The sequence below is a fragment of the Molossus molossus genome, unplaced genomic scaffold (assembly GCF_014108415.1).
Source record: "Molossus molossus isolate mMolMol1 unplaced genomic scaffold, mMolMol1.p scaffold_m16_p_1, whole genome shotgun sequence".
NCBI lineage: Eukaryota > Metazoa > Chordata > Mammalia > Chiroptera > Molossidae > Molossus > Molossus molossus.
In genome coordinates, this window is record NW_023425344.1 from 39,810,333 (window position 1) to 39,815,842 (window position 5,510).

The window sequence follows — 5,510 nt, forward strand, 5'->3', positions numbered from 1 at the left end:
TTAGTTTAGCTTCTTACATTTCCTCATTTTTCCTTTGCAAAAAGTTATTCTATGAGTTATCTATTGCTTTGTAACAAAATACCCCAAAGCCCAGCGGCTTCCGTTCCTGTGGGTCTGGAATGGGGCAGCCTAGGCGGGTGCTTCAGCTCCTTGCTGGCTGTTGGCCAGAGCTGCCTCCATCCTCATCCTCGGCATGCGGGCCTCTCCAGGGGGCAGCTCACCGCAGGCAGCAGCTCCGGCGTGAGTAAGAGAGTGAGCCAGAGGAGACAGAAGGCAGTCTTTTTGCGACCTACTCTTGGAACTGGCCTCCCATCCCTGTAGTCATCGGGTCTAACCCACAGTCAAGGAGAGGGGATTCCACAGAGCAGGGATGTCAGCTGGTGGGGTTCTCGGGAGCCATCTCAGATGCTGCCTACCACAGCTAACTAGACACAAGTGACCATTGTATCTGTTATCAAAATTAGCGTGACCTAAATATGACACCAATACGCAATCAAAGAAAAATACGTAAGTTGGACTTCATCAAATTAAGATGTTAATGTATCAAGGAATACTATCAAGAAAGTGAAAAGACAAATCCTAGAAGGGGAGAAAAAATTACAAACCATGTATGTGATAGGGTCTAGTATCCAGAATACATAAAAAGCTCTTACAACTCAATAATAAAAGGACAAATGACCCAATTTAAAAATAGGCAAAGAATTTAAATAGACTTTTCTCTAAAGAAATAAAAAGATGCTGAACATCATTAATCGTTAGAAAAAAAGCAAATGAAAACCACAAAGAGTACCACTCCCTACACACTATATTTAAAAAACAAAAACAACACCCTGGCTGGTGTTGCCCACTTGGTTGGAGCATTGTCCCATACACCAAAAGGTAGCAGGTTTACATCCGGGTCAGGGCACACACCCAGGCTGCAGGTTTGATCCGCAGTTGGGGTGTGTGAGGGAGGCAACCGATGGATGTTTCTCTCTCACATCAATGTTTCTCTCTCTCTAAAATTAATAAAGAATGTTTAAAAAATAAAAATGACAAGCGTTGGCAAGAATATGGAAACATTAAATCCTCAGGTACTTGCTGGTGTAAAATGATGCAGAGGCTGGGGAAAGAGTTTGGTAGTTCCTCAAAAAGTCAAATATAGCATTACCACATGACCCAGCAATGCCATTCCTAGACATATACCCAAGAAAAATGAAACTATACAGTCAGAAAAAATATTGTACGTGAATATTTCTAGCTGCATTATTCATAATAGCCAAAAAGTGGAATTAATGCAACTGTCTCACTTGATAAATGGAAAAACAGAAGATGTGGTATTTACAAACAATGGAATATAATTCAGTCATAAGAAAATGAAGTACTGTGACATGCTACAACATGGATAGACCTTAAAAACATTGTGCTAAGTGGCCCTGGCCAGTTTGGCTCAGCGGTCAAAGCATCGGCCTACGGTCCAGAGAGACCCGGGTTCGGTTCCCACTAAGGGCATGTACCTTGGTTGTAGTTTGTCCCCAGCCCTGGTTGGGTCGTGTGGGAGGCAGCCACTCGATGTGTCCCTTTCACGTCGCCCTCTCTCTCCATCCCACTCTATCTGAACAAAAAAACAAAAAAAATGTCCTCGGGTGATGTTAAAAAAAAAGGAATTAAAGAACCTAAAAAACATTGTGCTAAGTGAAAAAAGCCTGACACAAAGGGCCACATATAGTATGATTTCACTTATATGAAATGTCCAGAATAGATAAATCATAAAGACACGAAATAGATTAATGTTTGCCAGTAGCTTGGAGAAACAGGGAATAGGGACTGACTTTCATTAGGCATGAACACTCTTTGTTGGGGTGATGGAAATATTCCGGAATTATACAGTGGTGCTGGTTACACAGCTTTGAACATCCTGAAACTCACTGAACTGTACCCTTTAAAATGGTGAAGTTTATATGTAAATTATATCCAATAAAAAATCTTTTTCTAGCTTACTACACCCTACAGCAATAAATATTTATCAAATGTTTTGTAGTCTGCTAAGTACTCTGTCGGGTTCAGGTTCTAGAACCTCGATTGGTGGTTTTCAATGTTGGCTGCATGTTAAAATCACATGAAAACTATAAGAAAATCCTGATACCCAGGCCACATCCTAGACCAATGAAATCAGAGGGAGATCCAGGCTTCAGTGGTTTTTAAAGCTCCATATGTCGCTCCAATGTGCAGCTAAGGTGACCCACTGGCCCAGAGCCTCACGACTGCCTAGCAAGTCAGGTTCACTCAAGAAGCGACCAGTCTCATCTCAGCCCGGCCAGTGTGGCTCAGTGGATTGAGTGTCAGTCCCATGGACTGAGAGGCCCCGGTTCAATTCCTGGTCACGGCACATGCCTGGGTTGTGGGCTCAATCCCCAGGAGGAGGTGCCCAAGGCAGCCGGTTGCTGTTTCTCTCTCACATTGATGTTTCTATCTCTCTTGCTCTTCCCCTGTCTAAAAAATAAATAAAAACATATTATAAAAAAAAAAAAAAGAGGTGACCATTCTCATGTTCTATTTTCTCTTCATTAACAGTAACCAGAAAAGAAACCAGAATGCCCTAAAGGACAGACTCCGCTTCCAAGTCAAGACGGCTCCTTAATTTCTCCAAAATCACTACTGTGTTCCTTTCTGTGGGTGATTCAGAATGTTCAGTACTTTGAAGAGGGTATATTTTATGCTTTCCAGTTGTTTTTTTTCTCTCTCTCATTTTGGATTATGATTCAACTGTGGGCAGAGGATCATGTTCCCACTTTGGAACAAAAGTTGGATGCTGTCCAGAAGGGCTGGCAATTTTGCCCTGAAAAACCTGGATTTTGTAGTTTATGAAGTTCTGAGCAAAAAATGACAATATAAGGAGCTAGAAATGTGAGGACTTCTACACTGGGCCTGCTCTCTCTCTCTCTCTCTCTCTCTCTCTCGTATTCATCATCTAATGGTACCACTTGGGTTTATTTCACTGTCTTTAATCTGGGCCTTCCGAGTCCCAGCCTCTGGTGTTGTGCACCCTCCATTGCTAGCGGTTCACCAGTTGCTCTGGGTTTGGCAAACCTTTCTGGGCTCGTGCTCCAAACCACGTGGACTTAATTAAATCCATAGCCAAAGAATTTACTTTTCTTCATTCATTCCCCAGAAGCTGGAGACAATTTATGGAAAAGATAGAAATGGATGAAGAAATAGAAATTAGAAGATTTAAAAGAACCATAAGAAGATTGGTAGCAGTTTCTTTCTTTCTTTCTTTCTTTCCTTTCTTTCTTTCTTTCTTTCTTTCTTTCTTTCTTTCTTTCTTTCTTTCCGTCCTTCCTTTAAGTTCCTTCCTTCCTTCCGTCCTTCCATCCTTCCTTCCTTCCTTCCTTCCTTCCTTCCTTTCTTTCTTTCTTTCTTTCTTTCTTTCTTTCTTTCTTTCTTTCTTTCTTTCTTTCTTTCTTTCTTTCTTGATTTTTAGAGACAGGAAAGGCGGGAGAGAGATAGAAACATTTGATTGGCCACCTCCTGCATGCTCCCCTCTGGGGATCAGGCCCACAACCTGGGCGTGTACTCTGACCAGGAATTGAACTGGTGACCTCTTTGTGCATGGGTCAATGCTCAACCACTGAGCCACACCAGGTGAGCAGTAGCAGCTACTTTAGGCTACAGAAGGGCCAAGCCTTGGAGGTTCTAGCTAGGCACCCCCCTGGTGGTAGGTGATGGGAATAAATACAAAGACTCAGTTCTGGCCCCACTCAAAGACACAGCAATGAGAGAAAACTCCAGAAGGGAGACTAAGCAGAGACTGACAACTTCAGGAAACTTCTAGTAAGTAAGAACACAAAAAAATTGCAGAGGCCTATGGAGTGGAGGAAACCCAGCAAGAACAGGTAGGGAAGGGACAAGAGAGGCATATGGATCTGCCCCTTGAGAGCAGTGAAAACCAGCCATCCTTTCTAGAATTAAATAACGAAGAATGCACAAGTCTTAAGTATGTAACTCAATGAGTTTTTACATGTTTATGCCCGTGAAACCACCAGCCAAATCAATACTTAGAACATTTTCATCTTCCCAGAAAATTCTCTCATGCCCTTTCCAGGTCAATATCCTTACCCCTCACCCAGAAATAGCCTTGTTTTTATTATTATTATTATAGATTAGTTTTGCCTGTTCTTGAACTTCCTGTGAATGGAATTATACAGCAAAGATTCATTTGTGTGTGACATAATATTTTTGAGGTCTATGCATATTGTTATGCATATCAATGGTTTGTTCTTTAATTATTGCTCTGTAGTATTTCATGATATAAATGTACCACAAGCCTTACCCATTCTCCTGTTAATGGACATTTGGGTTGTTTCAAATTTGGGGCTATTATAAATGAGCTGCTAAGAATACTGGGGCATATACCTCTTTGTAGACATGCACATTCATTTTTCATGGGGATATATCTATGAGTAAACTTGCTGGGTCATAAGTTAGGTATACGTCTCACTTTAGTAGACACTGCCAAAAAGTTTCTCCAAAGTGGTTGAATTCTTCTACACTTACATCAACAATGAGAATTCCAGTGGTCATTTTTGAGATAAAAAGTGATCAGCAGCTCCCCTAACCTGGGTCAAGCTCCTGGCAGCATGAAATTTGCAAGGATGGGTAAGACAGGGAACCAGCAAAGCTTTGCAGCTGAGTGATGACAGAACAGTCAAATCAGAGGCCAGAGAGGGCACCTGTAACGGTCCCACCCAAGCCAGTGCCAGCAGGAAGGAAATCCTGCAGCTATTTTTGGGGTTGTTTTCTAGCCTGGACATTAGCTAGTTACAAGGGAGAGTGATTTCATGGAATGGGAGATGCTAAAATTGTTTCCAGTTGACTTATTGAAAAACAATAACGCCAAAAAAAAAAGCAGTGTAGGTAGCAGTATTTCTCCTACTTTACTGAGCAGAGAGAACTGGTTAGAAATACAGAATTTGCATTTCTAAAGAGACACCCCAGGTGATGTTATTGGTGTTTCAAAAACCTCCAGGAAACACAGTTTAGAGGTTTGGCAAGCTTGCACATAATGTGTGCTGGGGATGACAGCAAGAATATTCCCATCTCACTGACTTTATACCATGGCACCTTGTTGACACTGACCTTTAAATGTTTTGTTGAGTGTCCTTTTAAACACATGAAAATTGGGAGAACGCTTCCACCATTCACTTTGTTCCCTGGGGTTCTTCTTCCAGTAATGCAGGTTCAAGTGAGAGGCAGCTTCCCCGTGTCTTGTTGCCAAGCGGGACAATCGCCGCAGGTAACCCCAGCCACCTTTTTTCAAAAACTCATCTTTATCGTTGAATGATGCAAATGTTGACACACTTAGAGTTGTCCCAGAGGCTCCTTACACTCTCCTCATTTCTTTGGATTCTTTTTCCTTTTTGCTCTTTTGGTTGGGTGTTTTTTGTTTCCTTATGTTCCAAATCGATGGTTTGCTTCTTGGTTTTACCTACTCTACTATTGATTCCCTGTAAATTATTCTTTATTTCATC